The following is a 17257-nucleotide window of genomic DNA, read 5'->3' on the forward strand; positions in this document are numbered from 1 at the left end:
ATTGCTTATGGGTTCGTCCTGATACAGCCCCTCCTGGGAAACTCGTGCTCGTCCTCTGAGGCTCCGAGATGCAGAAACATCGATGGCAGCTGCAGAAATGAAGGGCTGCGTTGAGTTGTCGAGAAGCAAGAACATAGCCAGCGCCTAAGTGTCTGGGAGTCAGCAGCTGCTGCACTTTTGCGATTGCCTTCACTGTGCACTGATTGCCGAGACATGTGCACGCTAAAAAAACAAGGTGGGCAAGAGGAGGAAGAGAGTACGGTCATCAGAGAGCATCTGGCATCTTGTCCTGGAAACTGCAGTGTTTTTGGAGAGTACAGCAAATCCGTGTTTCTGGACAAGGGAGGCATAAGTGCGCTGCGCTCCTAAGCTATCTCCCTGCGAGACACACTGCCAAAGCTTTTCGCTATCATGCAGTCTAGTGCAGACGCACACTCCGGCTCTCCGGAGCTGTCCGAAGCCAAGCGCCGGTGGCCGGCGTCTTTCGGCTGAAGCTGCGCTTCGGAGCGTACGGCTGCCGCTCCGCTGTTGTGTGCGCGAAGCAGCCGCTTCTCCTGCTCCGGGAGCCGGACAGAGCGGTAGCTTGTACGAGGGCGAAGAACGAAGCCGCAGAGCACCGGGCTTCTGCGCGCACCCTAAGGACTGCTAGAGGACCGTGGTGGACACTCGCCTGCGTCTTCAATTCCATTGTAGCATCCTTATGGAAGGTGTTCCAGGACAATTTTCCTGAGTTTTGAATTCGTCCTGATGCAGCCCCTCCTGGGAAACTCGTGCTCGTCCTCTGAGGCTCCGAGTGCAGAGACCTCGATGGCAACTGCAGAAATGAAGCACTCCGTTGAGTTGTCGAGAAGCAAGAACATAGCCAGCGCCTTGTGTTTGGGAGTCAGCAGCTGCTGCACTTTTGCGATTGCCTTCACTGTGCACTGAATGCCACGACGGCATGGGCACGTTAAAACAACGCGCTGAGCAAGAGTCCCCGAAAGATCACGGCCGTCAGAAAGCAGCTTATATATTGCCCTGGAAAGAGCATTGTTTTTGGAGTGTGCAGTAAAATCGTGTTTCTGGACAAGGGAGGCATAAGTGCGCTGCGCTCCTAAGCTATCTCCCTGCGAGACACACTGCCAAAGCTTTTCGTTATCCTGCAGTCTAGTGCAGACGCACACTACGGCTCTGGGCTGCTGTCCGAAGCCAAGCGCCGGTCGCCGGCGTCTTTCGGCTGAAGCAGCGCTTCGGAGCGTACGGCTGCCGCTCCGCTGCTGTGTGCGCGAAGCAGCCGCTTCTCCTGCTCCGGGAGCCGGACAGAGCGGTAGCTTGTACGAGGGCGAAGAACGAAGCCGCAGAGCACCGGGCTTCTGCGCGCACCCTAAGGTCTGCTAGAGGACCGTGGTGGACACTCGCCTGCGTCTTCAATTCCATTCTAGCATCCTTATGGAAGGTGTTCCAGGACAATTTTCCTGAATTTTGAATTCGTCCTGATGCAGCCCCTCCTGGGAAACTCCTGCTCGTCCTCTGAGGCTCCGAGTGCAGAGACCTCGATGGCAACTGCAGAAATGAAGCACTCCGTTGAGTTGTCGAGAAGCAGGAACATAGCCAGCGCCTTGTGTTTGGGAGTCAGCAGCTGCTGGACTTTTGCGATTGCCTTCACTGTGCACTGAATGCCACGACGGCATGGGCACGTTAAAACAACGAGCTGAGCAAGAGTCCCCGAAAGATCACGGCCGTCAGAAAGCAGCTTATATATTGCCCTGGAAAGAGCAGTGTTTTAGGAGTGTGCAGTAAAATCGTGTTTCTGGACAAGGGAGGCATAAGTGCGCTGCGCTCCTAAGCTATCTCCCTGCGAGACATACTGCCAAAGCTTTTCGCTATCATGCAGTCTAGTGCAGACGCACACTACGGCTATCGGCTGCTGTCCGAAGCGAAGCGCCAGTCGCCGGCGTCTTTCGGCTGAAGCAGCGCTTCGGAGCGTACGGCTGTTGTGTGCGCGAAGCAGCCGCTTCTCCTGCTCCGGGAGTCGGACAGAGCGGTAGCTTGTACGAGGGCGAAGAACGAAGCCGCAGAGCACCGGACTTGTGTGCACAGCCTACGGGCTGCTAGAGGAAGGTGGCTGCACCTCCCTAACCTATCAATTCACAGCTGGCATGCTCTTTGGAGCTGGTCCAGGACAACTTTCATTGCTTATGGGTTCGTCCTGATACAGCCCCTCCTGGGAAACTCGTGCTCGTCCTCTGAGGCTCCGAGATGCAGAAACATCGATGGCAGCTGCAGAAATGAAGGGCTGCGTTGAGTTGTCGAGAAGCAAGAACATAGCCAGCGCCTAAGTGTCTGGGAGTCAGCAGCTGCTGCACTTTTGCGATTGCCTTCACTGTGCACTGATTGCCGAGACATGTGCACGCTAAAAAAACAAGGTGGGCAAGAGGAGGAAGAGAGTACGGTCATCAGAGAGCATCTGGCATCTTGTCCTGGAAACTGCAGTGTTTTTGGAGAGTACAGCAAATCCGTGTTTCTGGACAAGGGAGGCATAAGTGCGCTGCGCTCCTAAGCTATCTCCCTGCGAGACACACTGCCAAAGCTTTTCGCTATCATGCAGTCTAGTGCAGACGCACACTCCGGCTCTCCGGAGCTGTCCGAAGCCAAGCGCCGGTCGCCGGCGTCTTTCGGCTGAAGCTGCGCTTCGGAGCGTACGGCTGCCGCTCCGCTGTTGTGTGCGCGAAGCAGCCGCTTCTCCTGCTCCGGGAGCCGGACAGAGCGGTAGCTTGTACGAGGGCGAAGAACGAAGCCGCAGAGCACCGGGCTTCTGCGCGCACCCTAAGGACTGCTAGAGGACCGTGGTGGACACTCGCCTGCGTCTTCAATTCCATTCTAGCATCCTTATGGAAGGTGTTCCAGGACAATTTTCCTGAATTTTGAATTCGTCCTGATGCAGCCCCTCCTGGGAAACTCGTGCTCGTCCTCTGAGGCTCCGAGTGCAGAGACCTCGATGGCAACTGCAGAAATGAAGCACTCCGTTGAGTTGTCGAGAAGCAAGAACATAGCCAGCGCCTTGTGTTTGGGAGTCAGCAGCTGCTGGACTTTTGCGATTGCCTTCACTGTGCACTGAATGCCACGACGGCATGGGCACGTTAAAACAACGCGCTGAGCAAGAGTCCCCGAAAGATCACGGCCGTCAGAAAGCAGCTTATATATTGCCCTGGAAAGAGCATTGTTTTTGGAGTGTGCAGTAAAATCGTGTTTCTGGACAAGGGAGGCATAAGTGCGCTGCGCTCCTAAGCTATCTCCCTGCGAGACACACTGCCAAAGCTTTTCGCTATCATGCAGTCTAGTGCAGACGCACACTACGGCTATCGGCTGCTGTCCGAAGCGAAGCGCCAGTCGCCGGCGTCTTTCGGCTGAAGCAGCGCTTCGGAGCGTACGGCTGTTGTGTGCGCGAAGCAGCCGCTTCTCCTGCTCCGGGAGTCGGAGAGAGCGGTAGCTTGTACGAGGGCGAAGAACGAAGCCGCAGAGCACCGGACTTGTGTGCACAGCCTACGGGCTGCTAGAGGAAGGTGGCTGCACCTCCCTAACCTATCAATTCACAGCTGGCATGCTCTTTGGAGCTGGTCCAGGACAACTTTCATTGCTTATGGGTTCGTCCTGATACAGCCCCTCCTGGGAAACTCGTGCTCGTCCTCTGAGGCTCCGAGATGCAGAAACATCGATGGCAGCTGCAGAAATGAAGGGCTGCGTTGAGTTGTCGAGAAGCAAGAACATAGCCAGCGCCTAAGTGTCTGGGAGTCAGCAGCTGCTGCACTTTTGCGATTGCCTTCACTGTGCACTGATTGCCGAGACATGTGCACGCTAAAAAAACAAGGTGGGCAAGAGGAGGAAGAGAGTACGGTCATCAGAGAGCATCTGGCATCTTGTCCTGGAAACTGCAGTGTTTTTGGAGAGTACAGCAAATCCGTGTTTCTGGACAAGGGAGGCATAAGTGCGCTGCGCTCCTAAGCTATCTCCCTGCGAGACACACTGCCAAAGCTTTTCGCTATCATGCAGTCTAGTGCAGACGCACACTCCGGCTCTCCGGAGCTGTCCGAAGCCAAGCGCCGGTGGCCGGCGTCTTTCGGCTGAAGCTGCGCTTCGGAGCGTACGGCTGCCGCTCCGCTGTTGTGTGCGCGAAGCAGCCGCTTCTCCTGCTCCGGGAGCCGGACAGAGCGGTAGCTTGTACGAGGGCGAAGAACGAAGCCGCAGAGCACCGGGCTTCTGCGCGCACCCTAAGGACTGCTAGAGGACCGTGGTGGACACTCGCCTGCGTCTTCAATTCCATTGTAGCATCCTTATGGAAGGTGTTCCAGGACAATTTTCCTGAGTTTTGAATTCGTCCTGATGCAGCCCCTCCTGGGAAACTCGTGCTCGTCCTCTGAGGCTCCGAGTGCAGAGACCTCGATGGCAACTGCAGAAATGAAGCACTCCGTTGAGTTGTCGAGAAGCAAGAACATAGCCAGCGCCTTGTGTTTGGGAGTCAGCAGCTGCTGCACTTTTGCGATTGCCTTCACTGTGCACTGAATGCCACGACGGCATGGGCACGTTAAAACAACGCGCTGAGCAAGAGTCCCCGAAAGATCACGGCCGTCAGAAAGCAGCTTATATATTGCCCTGGAAAGAGCATTGTTTTTGGAGTGTGCAGTAAAATCGTGTTTCTGGACAAGGGAGGCATAAGTGCGCTGCGCTCCTAAGCTATCTCCCTGCGAGACACACTGCCAAAGCTTTTCGTTATCCTGCAGTCTAGTGCAGACGCACACTACGGCTCTGGGCTGCTGTCCGAAGCCAAGCGCCGGTCGCCGGCGTCTTTCGGCTGAAGCAGCGCTTCGGAGCGTACGGCTGCCGCTCCGCTGCTGTGTGCGCGAAGCAGCCGCTTCTCCTGCTCCGGGAGCCGGACAGAGCGGTAGCTTGTACGAGGGCGAAGAACGAAGCCGCAGAGCACCGGGCTTCTGCGCGCACCCTAAGGACTGCTAGAGGACCGTGGTGGACACTCGCCTGCGTCTTCAATTCCATTCTAGCATCCTTATGGAAGGTGTTCCAGGACAATTTTCCTGAATTTTGAATTCGTCCTGATGCAGCCCCTCCTGGGAAACTCGTGCTCGTCCTCTGAGGCTCCGAGTGCAGAGACCTCGATGGCAACTGCAGAAATGAAGCACTCCGTTGAGTTGTCGAGAAGCAGGAACATAGCCAGCGCCTTGTGTTTGGGAGTCAGCAGCTGCTGGACTTTTGCGATTGCCTTCACTGTGCACTGAATGCCACGACGGCATGGGCACGTTAAAACAACGAGCTGAGCAAGAGTCCCCGAAAGATCACGGCCGTCAGAAAGCAGCTTATATATTGCCCTGGAAAGAGCAGTGTTTTAGGAGTGTGCAGTAAAATCGTGTTTCTGGACAAGGGAGGCATAAGTGCGCTGCGCTCCTAAGCTATCTCCCTGCGAGACATACTGCCAAAGCTTTTCGCTATCATGCAGTCTAGTGCAGACGCACACTACGGCTATCGGCTGCTGTCCGAAGCGAAGCGCCAGTCGCCGGCGTCTTTCGGCTGAAGCAGCGCTTCGGAGCGTACGGCTGTTGTGTGCGCGAAGCAGCCGCTTCTCCTGCTCCGGGAGTCGGACAGAGCGGTAGCTTGTACGAGGGCGAAGAACGAAGCCGCAGAGCACCGGACTTGTGTGCACAGCCTACGGGCTGCTAGAGGAAGGTGGCTGCACCTCCCTAACCTATCAATTCACAGCTGGCATGCTCTTTGGAGCTGGTCCAGGACAACTTTCATTGCTTATGGGTTCGTCCTGATACAGCCCCTCCTGGGAAACTCGTGCTCGTCCTCTGAGGCTCCGAGATGCAGAAACATCGATGGCAGCTGCAGAAATGAAGGGCTGCGTTGAGTTGTCGAGAAGCAAGAACATAGCCAGCGCCTAAGTGTCTGGGAGTCAGCAGCTGCTGCACTTTTGCGATTGCCTTCACTGTGCACTGATTGCCGAGACATGTGCACGCTAAAAAAACAAGGTGGGCAAGAGGAGGAAGAGAGTACGGTCATCAGAGAGCATCTGGCATCTTGTCCTGGAAACTGCAGTGTTTTTGGAGAGTACAGCAAATCCGTGTTTCTGGACAAGGGAGGCATAAGTGCGCTGCGCTCCTAAGCTATCTCCCTGCGAGACACACTGCCAAAGCTTTTCGCTATCATGCAGTCTAGTGCAGACGCACACTCCGGCTCTCCGGAGCTGTCCGAAGCCAAGCGCCGGTGGCCGGCGTCTTTCGGCTGAAGCTGCGCTTCGGAGCGTACGGCTGCCGCTCCGCTGTTGTGTGCGCGAAGCAGCCGCTTCTCCTGCTCCGGGAGCCGGACAGAGCGGTAGCTTGTACGAGGGCGAAGAACGAAGCCGCAGAGCACCGGGCTTCTGCGCGCACCCTAAGGACTGCTAGAGGACCGTGGTGGACACTCGCCTGCGTCTTCAATTCCATTCTAGCATCCTTATGGAAGGTGTTCCAGGACAATTTTCCTGAGTTTTGAATTCGTCCTGATGCAGCCCCTCCTGGGAAACTCGTGCTCGTCCTCTGAGGCTCCGAGTGCAGAGACCTCGATGGCAACTGCAGAAATGAAGCACTCCGTTGAGTTGTCGAGAAGCAAGAACATAGCCAGCGCCTTGTGTTTGGGAGTCAGCAGCTGCTGCACTTTTGCGATTGCCTTCACTGTGCACTGAATGCCACGACGGCATGGGCACGTTAAAACAACGCGCTGAGCAAGAGTCCCCGAAAGATCACGGCCGTCAGAAAGCAGCTTATATATTGCCCTGGAAAGAGCATTGTTTTTGGAGTGTGCAGTAAAATCGTGTTTCTGGACAAGGGAGGCATAAGTGCGCTGCGCTCCTAAGCTATCTCCCTGCGAGACACACTGCCAAAGCTTTTCGTTATCCTGCAGTCTAGTGCAGACGCACACTACGGCTCTGGGCTGCTGTCCGAAGCGAAGCGCCGGTCGCCGGCGTCTTTCGGCTGAAGCAGCGCTTCGGAGCGTACGGCTGCCGCTCCGCTGTTGTGTGCGCGAAGCAGCCGCTTCTCCTGCTCCGGGAGCCGGACAGAGCGGTAGCTTGTACGAGGGCGAAGAACGAAGCCGCAGAGCACCGGGCTTCTGCGCGCACCCTAAGGACTGCTAGAGGACCGTGGTGGACACTCGCCTGCGTCTTCAATTCCATTCTAGCATCCTTATGGAAGGTGTTCCAGGACAATTTTCCTGAGTTTTGAATTCGTCCTGATGCAGCCCCTCCTGGGAAACTCGTGCTCGTCCTCTGAGGCTCCGAGTGCAGAGACCTCGATGGCAACTGCAGAAATGAAGCACTCCGTTGAGTTGTCGAGAAGCAGGAACATAGCCAGCGCCTTGTGTTTGGGAGTCAGCAGCTGCTGGACTTTTGCGATTGCCTTCACTGTGCACTGAATGCCACGACGGCATGGGCACGTTAAAACAACGAGCTGAGCAAGAGTCCCCGAAAGATCACGGCCGTCAGAAAGCAGCTTATATATTGCCCTGGAAAGAGCAGTGTTTTAGGAGTGTGCAGTAAAATCGTGTTTCTGGACAAGGGAGGCATAAGTGCGCTGCGCTCCTAAGCTATCTCCCTGCGAGACATACTGCCAAAGCTTTTCGCTATCATGCAGTCTAGTGCAGACGCACACTACGGCTATCGGCTGCTGTCCGAAGCGAAGCGCCAGTCGCCGGCGTCTTTCGGCTGAAGCAGCGCTTCGGAGCGTACGGCTGTTGTGTGCGCGAAGCAGCCGCTTCTCCTGCTCCGGGAGTCGGACAGAGCGGTAGCTTGTACGAGGGCGAAGAACGAAGCCGCAGAGCACCGGACTTGTGTGCACAGCCTACGGGCTGCTAGAGGAAGGTGGCTGCACCTCCCTAACCTATCAATTCACAGCTGGCATGCTCTTTGGAGCTGGTCCAGGACAACTTTCATTGCTTATGGGTTCGTCCTGATACAGCCCCTCCTGGGAAACTCGTGCTCGTCCTCTGAGGCTCCGAGATGCAGAAACATCGATGGCAGCTGCAGAAATGAAGGGCTGCGTTGAGTTGTCGAGAAGCAAGAACATAGCCAGCGCCTAAGTGTCTGGGAGTCAGCAGCTGCTGCACTTTTGCGATTGCCTTCACTGTGCACTGATTGCCGAGACATGTGCACGCTAAAAAAACAAGGTGGGCAAGAGGAGGAAGAGAGTACGGTCATCAGAGAGCATCTGGCATCTTGTCCTGGAAACTGCAGTGTTTTTGGAGAGTACAGCAAATCCGTGTTTCTGGACAAGGGAGGCATAAGTGCGCTGCGCTCCTAAGCTATCTCCCTGCGAGACACACTGCCAAAGCTTTTCGCTATCATGCAGTCTAGTGCAGACGCACACTACGGCTATCGGCTGCTGTCCGAAGCGAAGCGCCAGTCGCCGGCGTCTTTCGGCTGAAGCAGCGCTTCGGAGCGTACGGCTGTTGTGTGCGCGAAGCAGCCGCTTCTCCTGCTCCGGGAGTCGGAGAGAGCGGTAGCTTGTACGAGGGCGAAGAACGAAGCCGCAGAGCACCGGACTTGTGTGCACAGCCTACGGGCTGCTAGAGGAAGGTGGCTGCACCTCCCTAACCTATCAATTCACAGCTGGCATGCTCTTTGGAGCTGGTCCAGGACAACTTTCATTGCTTATGGGTTCGTCCTGATACAGCCCCTCCTGGAAAACTCGTGCTCGTCCCCTGAGGCTCCGAGATGCAGAAACATCGATGGCAGCTGCAGAAATGAAGGGCTGCGTTGAGTTGTCGAGAAGCAAGAACATAGCCAGCGCCTAAGTGTCTGGGAGTCAGCAGCTGCTGCACTTTTGCGATTGCCTTCACTGTGCACTGATTGCCGAGACATGTGCACGCTAAAAAAACAAGGTGGGCAAGAGGAGGAAGAGAGTACGGGCATCAGAGAGCATCTGGCATCTTGTCCTGGAAACTGCAGTGTTTTTGGAGAGTACAGCAAATCCGTGTTTCTGGACAAGGGAGGCATAAGTGCGCTGCGCTCCTAAGCTATCTCCCTGCGAGACACACTGCCAAAGCTTTTCGCTATCATGCAGTCTAGTGCAGACGCACACTCCGGCTCTCCGGAGCTGTCCGAAGCCAAGCGCCGGTCGCCGGCGTCTTTCGGCTGAAGCTGCGCTTCGGAGCGTACGGCTGCCGCTCCGCTGTTGTGTGCGCGAAGCAGCCGCTTCTCCTGCTCCGGGAGCCGGACAGAGCGGTAGCTTGTACGAGGGCGAAGAACGAAGCCGCAGAGCACCGGGCTTCTGCGCGCACCCTAAGGACTGCTAGAGGACCGTGGTGGACACTCGCCTGCGTCTTCAATTCCATTCTAGCATCCTTATGGAAGGTGTTCCAGGACAATTTTCCTGAATTTTGAATTCGTCCTGATGCAGCCCCTCCTGGGAAACTCGTGCTCGTCCTCTGAGGCTCCGAGTGCAGAGACCTCGATGGCAACTGCAGAAATGAAGCACTCCGTTGAGTTGTCGAGAAGCAAGAACATAGCCAGCGCCTTGTGTTTGGGAGTCAGCAGCTGCTGGACTTTTGCGATTGCCTTCACTGTGCACTGAATGCCACGACGGCATGGGCACGTTAAAACAACGCGCTGAGCAAGAGTCCCCGAAAGATCACGGCCGTCAGAAAGCAGCTTATATATTGCCCTGGAAAGAGCAGTGTTTTAGGAGTGTGCAGTAAAATCGTGTTTCTGGACAAGGGAGGCATAAGTGCGCTGCGCTCCTAAGCTATCTCCCTGCGAGACACACTGCCAAAGCTTTTCGCTATCATGCAGTCTAGTGCAGACGCACACTACGGCTATCGGCTGCTGTCCGAAGCGAAGCGCCAGTCGCCGGCGTCTTTCGGCTGAAGCAGCGCTTCGGAGCGTACGGCTGTTGTGTGCGCGAAGCAGCCGCTTCTCCTGCTCCGGGAGTCGGAGAGAGCGGTAGCTTGTACGAGGGCGAAGAACGAAGCCGCAGAGCACCGGACTTGTGTGCACAGCCTACGGGCTGCTAGAGGAAGGTGGCTGCACCTCCCTAACCTATCAATTCACAGCTGGCATGCTCTTTGGAGCTGGTCCAGGACAACTTTCATTGCTTATGGGTTCGTCCTGATACAGCCCCTCCTGGAAAACTCGTGCTCGTCCTCTGAGGCTCCGAGATGCAGAAACATCGATGGCAGCTGCAGAAATGAAGGGCTGCGTTGAATTGTCGAGAAGCAAGAACATAGCCAGCGCCTAAGTGTCTGGGAGTCAGCAGCTGCTGCACTTTTGCGATTGCCTTCACTGTGCACTGAATGCCACGACGGCATGGGCACGTTAAAACAACGAGCTGAGCAAGAGTCCCCGAAAGATCACGGCCGTCAGAAAGCAGCTTATATATTGCCCTGGAAAGAGCAGTGTTTTTGGAGTGTGCAGTAAAATCGTGTTTCTGGACAAGGGAGGCATAAGTGCGCTGCGCTCCTAAGCTATCTCCCTGCGAGACACACTGCCAAAGCTTTTCGCTATCATGCAGTCTAGTGCAGACGCACACTCCGGCTCTCCGGAGCTGTCCGAAGCCAAGCGCCGGTGGCCGGCGTCTTTCGGCTGAAGCTGCGCTTCGGAGCGTACGGCTGCCGCTCCGCTGTTGTGTGCGCGAAGCAGCCGCTTCTCCTGCTCCGGGAGCCGGACAGAGCGGTAGCTTGTACGAGGGCGAAGAACGAAGCCGCAGAGCACCGGGCTTCTGCGCGCACCCTAAGGACTGCTAGAGGACCGTGGTGGACACTCGCCTGCGTCTTCAATTCCATTCTAGCATCCTTATGGAAGGTGTTCCAGGACAATTTTCCTGAGTTTTGAATTCGTCCTGATGCAGCCCCTCCTGGGAAACTCGTGCTCGTCCTCTGAGGCTCCGAGTGCAGAGACCTCGATGGCAACTGCAGAAATGAAGCACTCCGTTGAGTTGTCGAGAAGCAAGAACATAGCCAGCGCCTTGTGTTTGGGAGTCAGCAGCTGCTGCACTTTTGCGATTGCCTTCACTGTGCACTGAATGCCACGACGGCATGGGCACGTTAAAACAACGCGCTGAGCAAGAGTCCCCGAAAGATCACGGCCGTCAGAAAGCAGCTTATATATTGCCCTGGAAAGAGCATTGTTTTTGGAGTGTGCAGTAAAATCGTGTTTCTGGACAAGGGAGGAATAAGTGCGCTGCGCTCCTAAGCTATCTCCCTGCGAGACACACTGCCAAAGCTTTTCGTTATCCTGCAGTCTAGTGCAGACGCACACTACGGCTATCGGCTGCTGTCCGAAGCGAAGCGCCAGTCGCCGGCGTCTTTCGGCTGAAGCAGCGCTTCGGAGCGTACGGCTGTTGTGTGCGCGAAGCAGCCGCTTCTCCTGCTCCGGGAGTCGGACAGAGCGGTAGCTTGTACGAGGGCGAAGAACGAAGCCGCAGAGCACCGGACTTGTGTGCACAGCCTACGGGCTGCTAGAGGAAGGTGGCTGCACCTCCCTAACCTATCAATTCACAGCTGGCATGCTCTTTGGAGCTGGTCCAGGACAACTTTCATTGCTTATGGGTTCGTCCTGATACAGCCCCTCCTGGAAAACTCGTGCTCGTCCTCTGAGGCTCCGAGATGCAGAAACATCGATGGCAGCTGCAGAAATGAAGGGCTGCGTTGAGTTGTCGAGAAGCAAGAACATAGCCAGCGCCTAAGTGTCTGGGAGTCAGCAGCTGCTGCACTTTTGCGATTGCCTTCACTGTGCACTGAATGCCACGACGGCATGGGCACGTTAAAACAACGAGCTGAGCAAGAGTCCCCGAAAGATCACGGCCGTCAGAAAGCAGCTTATATATTGCCCTGGAAAGAGCAGTGTTTTTGGAGTGTGCAGTAAAATCGTGTTTCTGGACAAGGGAGGCATAAGTGCGCTGCGCTCCTAAGCTATCTCCCTGCGAGACACACTGCCAAAGCTTTTCGCTATCATGCAGTCTAGTGCAGACGCACACTCCGGCTCTCCGGAGCTGTCCGAAGCCAAGCGCCGGTGGCCGGCGTCTTTCGGCTGAAGCTGCGCTTCGGAGCGTACGGCTGCCGCTCCGCTGTTGTGTGCGCGAAGCAGCCGCTTCTCCTGCTCCGGGAGCCGGACAGAGCGGTAGCTTGTACGAGGGCGAAGAACGAAGCCGCAGAGCACCGGGCTTCTGCGCGCACCCTAAGGACTGCTAGAGGACCGTGGTGGACACTCGCCTGCGTCTTCAATTCCATTGTAGCATCCTTATGGAAGGTGTTCCAGGACAATTTTCCTGAGTTTTGAATTCGTCCTGATGCAGCCCCTCCTGGGAAACTCGTGCTCGTCCTCTGAGGCTCCGAGTGCAGAGACCTCGATGGCAACTGCAGAAATGAAGCACTCCGTTGAGTTGTCGAGAAGCAAGAACATAGCCAGCGCCTTGTGTTTGGGAGTCAGCAGCTGCTGCACTTTTGCGATTGCCTTCACTGTGCACTGAATGCCACGACGGCATGGGCACGTTAAAACAACGCGCTGAGCAAGAGTCCCCGAAAGATCACGGCCGTCAGAAAGCAGCTTATATATTGCCCTGGAAAGAGCATTGTTTTTGGAGTGTGCAGTAAAATCGTGTTTCTGGACAAGGGAGGCATAAGTGCGCTGCGCTCCTAAGCTATCTCCCTGCGAGACACACTGCCAAAGCTTTTCGTTATCCTGCAGTCTAGTGCAGACGCACACTACGGCTATCGGCTGCTGTCCGAAGCGAAGCGCCAGTCGCCGGCGTCTTTCGGCTGAAGCAGCGCTTCGGAGCGTACGGCTGTTGTGTGCGCGAAGCAGCCGCTTCTCCTGCTCCGGGAGTCGGAGAGAGCGGTAGCTTGTACGAGGGCGAAGAACGAAGCCGCAGAGCACCGGACTTGTGTGCACAGCCTACGGGCTGCTAGAGGAAGGTGGCTGCACCTCCCTAACCTATCAATTCACAGCTGGCATGCTCTTTGGAGCTGGTCCAGGACAACTTTCATTGCTTATGGGTTCGTCCTGATACAGCCCCTCCTGGAAAACTCGTGCTCGTCCTCTGAGGCTCCGAGATGCAGAAACATCGATGGCAGCTGCAGAAATGAAGGGCTGCGTTGAATTGTCGAGAAGCAAGAACATAGCCAGCGCCTAAGTGTCTGGGAGTCAGCAGCTGCTGCACTTTTGCGATTGCCTTCACTGTGCACTGAATGCCACGACGGCATGGGCACGTTAAAACAACGAGCTGAGCAAGAGTCCCCGAAAGATCACGGCCGTCAGAAAGCAGCTTATATATTGCCCTGGAAAGAGCAGTGTTTTAGGAGTGTGCAGTAAAATCGTGTTTCTGGACAAGGGAGGCATAAGTGCGCTGCGCTCCTAAGCTATCTCCCTGCGAGACATACTGCCAAAGCTTTTCGCTATCATGCAGTCTAGTGCAGACGCACACTACGGCTATCGGCTGCTGTCCGAAGCCAAGCGCCAGTCGCCGGCGTCTTTCGGCTGAAGCAGCGCTTCGGAGCGTACGGCTGTTGTGTGCGCGAAGCAGCCGCTTCTCCTGCTCCGGGAGTCGGAGAGAGCGGTAGCTTGTACGAGGGCGAAGAACGAAGCCGCAGAGCACCGGACTTGTGTGCACAGCCTACGGGCTGCTAGAGGAAGGTGGCTGCACCTCCCTAACCTATCAATTCACAGCTGGCATGCTCTTTGGAGCTGGTCCAGGACAACTTTCATTGCTTATGGGTTCGTCCTGATACAGCCCCTCCTGGGAAACTCGTGCTCGTCCTCTGAGGCTCCGAGATGCAGAAACATCGATGGCAGCTGCAGAAATGAAGGGCTGCGTTGAGTTGTCGAGAAGCAAGAACATAGCCAGCGCCTAAGTGTCTGGGAGTCAGCAGCTGCTGCACTTTTGCGATTGCCTTCACTGTGCACTGATTGCCGAGACATGTGCACGCTAAAAAAACAAGGTGGGCAAGAGGAGGAAGAGAGTACGGTCATCAGAGAGCATCTGGCATCTTGTCCTGGAAACTGCAGTGTTTTTGGAGAGTACAGCAAATCCGTGTTTCTGGACAAGGGAGGCATAAGTGCGCTGCGCTCCTAAGCTATCTCCCTGCGAGACACACTGCCAAAGCTTTTCGCTATCATGCAGTCTAGTGCAGACGCACACTCCGGCTCTCCGGAGCTGTCCGAAGCCAAGCGCCGGTGGCCGGCGTCTTTCGGCTGAAGCTGCGCTTCGGAGCGTACGGCTGCCGCTCCGCTGTTGTGTGCGCGAAGCAGCCGCTTCTCCTGCTCCGGGAGCCGGACAGAGCGGTAGCTTGTACGAGGGCGAAGAACGAAGCCGCAGAGCACCGGGCTTCTGCGCGCACCCTAAGGACTGCTAGAGGACCGTGGTGGACACTCGCCTGCGTCTTCAATTCCATTCTAGCATCCTTATGGAAGGTGTTCCAGGACAATTTTCCTGAGTTTTGAATTCGTCCTGATGCAGCCCCTCCTGGGAAACTCGTGCTCGTCCTCTGAGGCTCCGAGTGCAGAGACCTCGATGGCAACTGCAGAAATGAAGCACTCCGTTGAGTTGTCGAGAAGCAAGAACATAGCCAGCGCCTTGTGTTTGGGAGTCAGCAGCTGCTGCACTTTTGCGATTGCCTTCACTGTGCACTGAATGCCACGACGGCATGGGCACGTTAAAACAACGCGCTGAGCAAGAGTCCCCGAAAGATCACGGCCGTCAGAAAGCAGCTTATATATTGCCCTGGAAAGAGCATTGTTTTTGGAGTGTGCAGTAAAATCGTGTTTCTGGACAAGGGAGGCATAAGTGCGCTGCGCTCCTAAGCTATCTCCCTGCGAGACACACTGCCAAAGCTTTTCGTTATCCTGCAGTCTAGTGCAGACGCACACTACGGCTCTGGGCTGCTGTCCGAAGCCAAGCGCCGGTCGCCGGCGTCTTTCGGCTGAAGCAGCGCTTCGGAGCGTACGGCTGCCGCTCCGCTGCTGTGTGCGCGAAGCAGCCGCTTCTCCTGCTCCGGGAGCCGGACAGAGCGGTAGCTTGTACGAGGGCGAAGAACGAAGCCGCAGAGCACCGGGCTTCTGCGCGCACCCTAAGGACTGCTAGAGGACCGTGGTGGACACTCGCCTGCGTCTTCAATTCCATTGTAGCATCCTTATGGAAGGTGTTCCAGGACAATTTTCCTGAATTTTGAATTCGTCCTGATGCAGCCCCTCCTGGGAAACTCGTGCTCGTCCTCTGAGGCTCCGAGTGCAGAGACCTCGATGGCAACTGCAGAAATGAAGCACTCCGTTGAGTTGTCGAGAAGCAGGAACATAGCCAGCGCCTTGTGTTTGGGAGTCAGCAGCTGCTGGACTTTTGCGATTGCCTTCACTGTGCACTGAATGCCACGACGGCATGGGCACGTTAAAACAACGAGCTGAGCAAGAGTCCCCGAAAGATCACGGCCGTCAGAAAGCAGCTTATATATTGCCCTGGAAAGAGCAGTGTTTTAGGAGTGTGCAGTAAAATCGTGTTTCTGGACAAGGGAGGCATAAGTGCGCTGCGCTCCTAAGCTATCTCCCTGCGAGACACACTGCCAAAGCTTTTCGCTATCATGCAGTCTAGTGCAGACGCACACTACGGCTATCGGCTGCTGTCCGAAGCGAAGCGCCAGTCGCCGGCGTCTTTCGGCTGAAGCAGCGCTTCGGAGCGTACGGCTGTTGTGTGCGCGAAGCAGCCGCTTCTCCTGCTCCGGGAGTCGGAGAGAGCGGTAGCTTGTACGAGGGCGAAGAACGAAGCCGCAGAGCACCGGACTTGTGTGCACAGCCTACGGGCTGCTAGAGGAAGGTGGCTGCACCTCCCTAACCTATCAATTCACAGCTGGCATGCTCTTTGGAGCTGGTCCAGGACAACTTTCATTGCTTATGGGTTCGTCCTGATACAGCCCCTCCTGGAAAACTCGTGCTCGTCCTCTGAGGCTCCGAGATGCAGAAACATCGATGGCAGCTGCAGAAATGAAGGGCTGCGTTGAATTGTCGAGAAGCAAGAACATAGCCAGCGCCTAAGTGTCTGGGAGTCAGCAGCTGCTGCACTTTTGCGATTGCCTTCACTGTGCACTGAATGCCACGACGGCATGGGCACGTTAAAACAACGAGCTGAGCAAGAGTCCCCGAAAGATCACGGCCGTCAGAAAGCAGCTTATATATTGCCCTGGAAAGAGCAGTGTTTTTGGAGTGTGCAGTAAAATCGTGTTTCTGGACAAGGGAGGCATAAGTGCGCTGCGCTCCTAAGCTATCTCCCTGCGAGACACACTGCCAAAGCTTTTCGCTATCATGCAGTCTAGTGCAGACGCACACTCCGGCTCTCCGGAGCTGTCCGAAGCCAAGCGCCGGTGGCCGGCGTCTTTCGGCTGAAGCTGCGCTTCGGAGCGTACGGCTGCCGCTCCGCTGTTGTGTGCGCGAAGCAGCCGCTTCTCCTGCTCCGGGAGCCGGACAGAGCGGTAGCTTGTACGAGGGCGAAGAACGAAGCCGCAGAGCACCGGGCTTCTGCGCGCACCCTAAGGACTGCTAGAGGACCGTGGTGGACACTCGCCTGCGTCTTCAATTCCATTCTAGCATCCTTATGGAAGGTGTTCCAGGACAATTTTCCTGAGTTTTGAATTCGTCCTGATGCAGCCCCTCCTGGGAAACTCGTGCTCGTCCTCTGAGGCTCCGAGTGCAGAGACCTCGATGGCAACTGCAGAAATGAAGCACTCCGTTGAGTTGTCGAGAAGCAAGAACATAGCCAGCGCCTTGTGTTTGGGAGTCAGCAGCTGCTGCACTTTTGCGATTGCCTTCACTGTGCACTGAATGCCACGACGGCATGGGCACGTTAAAACAACGCGCTGAGCAAGAGTCCCCGAAAGATCACGGCCGTCAGAAAGCAGCTTATATATTGCCCTGGAAAGAGCATTGTTTTTGGAGTGTGCAGTAAAATCGTGTTTCTGGACAAGGGAGGAATAAGTGCGCTGCGCTCCTAAGCTATCTCCCTGCGAGACACACTGCCAAAGCTTTTCGTTATCCTGCAGTCTAGTGCAGACGCACACTACGGCTATCGGCTGCTGTCCGAAGCGAAGCGCCAGTCGCCGGCGTCTTTCGGCTGAAGCAGCGCTTCGGAGCGTACGGCTGTTGTGTGCGCGAAGCAGCCGCTTCTCCTGCTCCGGGAGTCGGACAGAGCGGTAGCTTGTACGAGGGCGAAGAACGAAGCCGCAGAGCACCGGACTTGTGTGCACAGCCTACGGGCTGCTA

This window comes from Lonchura striata, chromosome 28 (assembly GCF_046129695.1).
Source record: "Lonchura striata isolate bLonStr1 chromosome 28, bLonStr1.mat, whole genome shotgun sequence".
NCBI classification, from domain to species: Eukaryota; Metazoa; Chordata; class Aves; order Passeriformes; family Estrildidae; genus Lonchura; species Lonchura striata.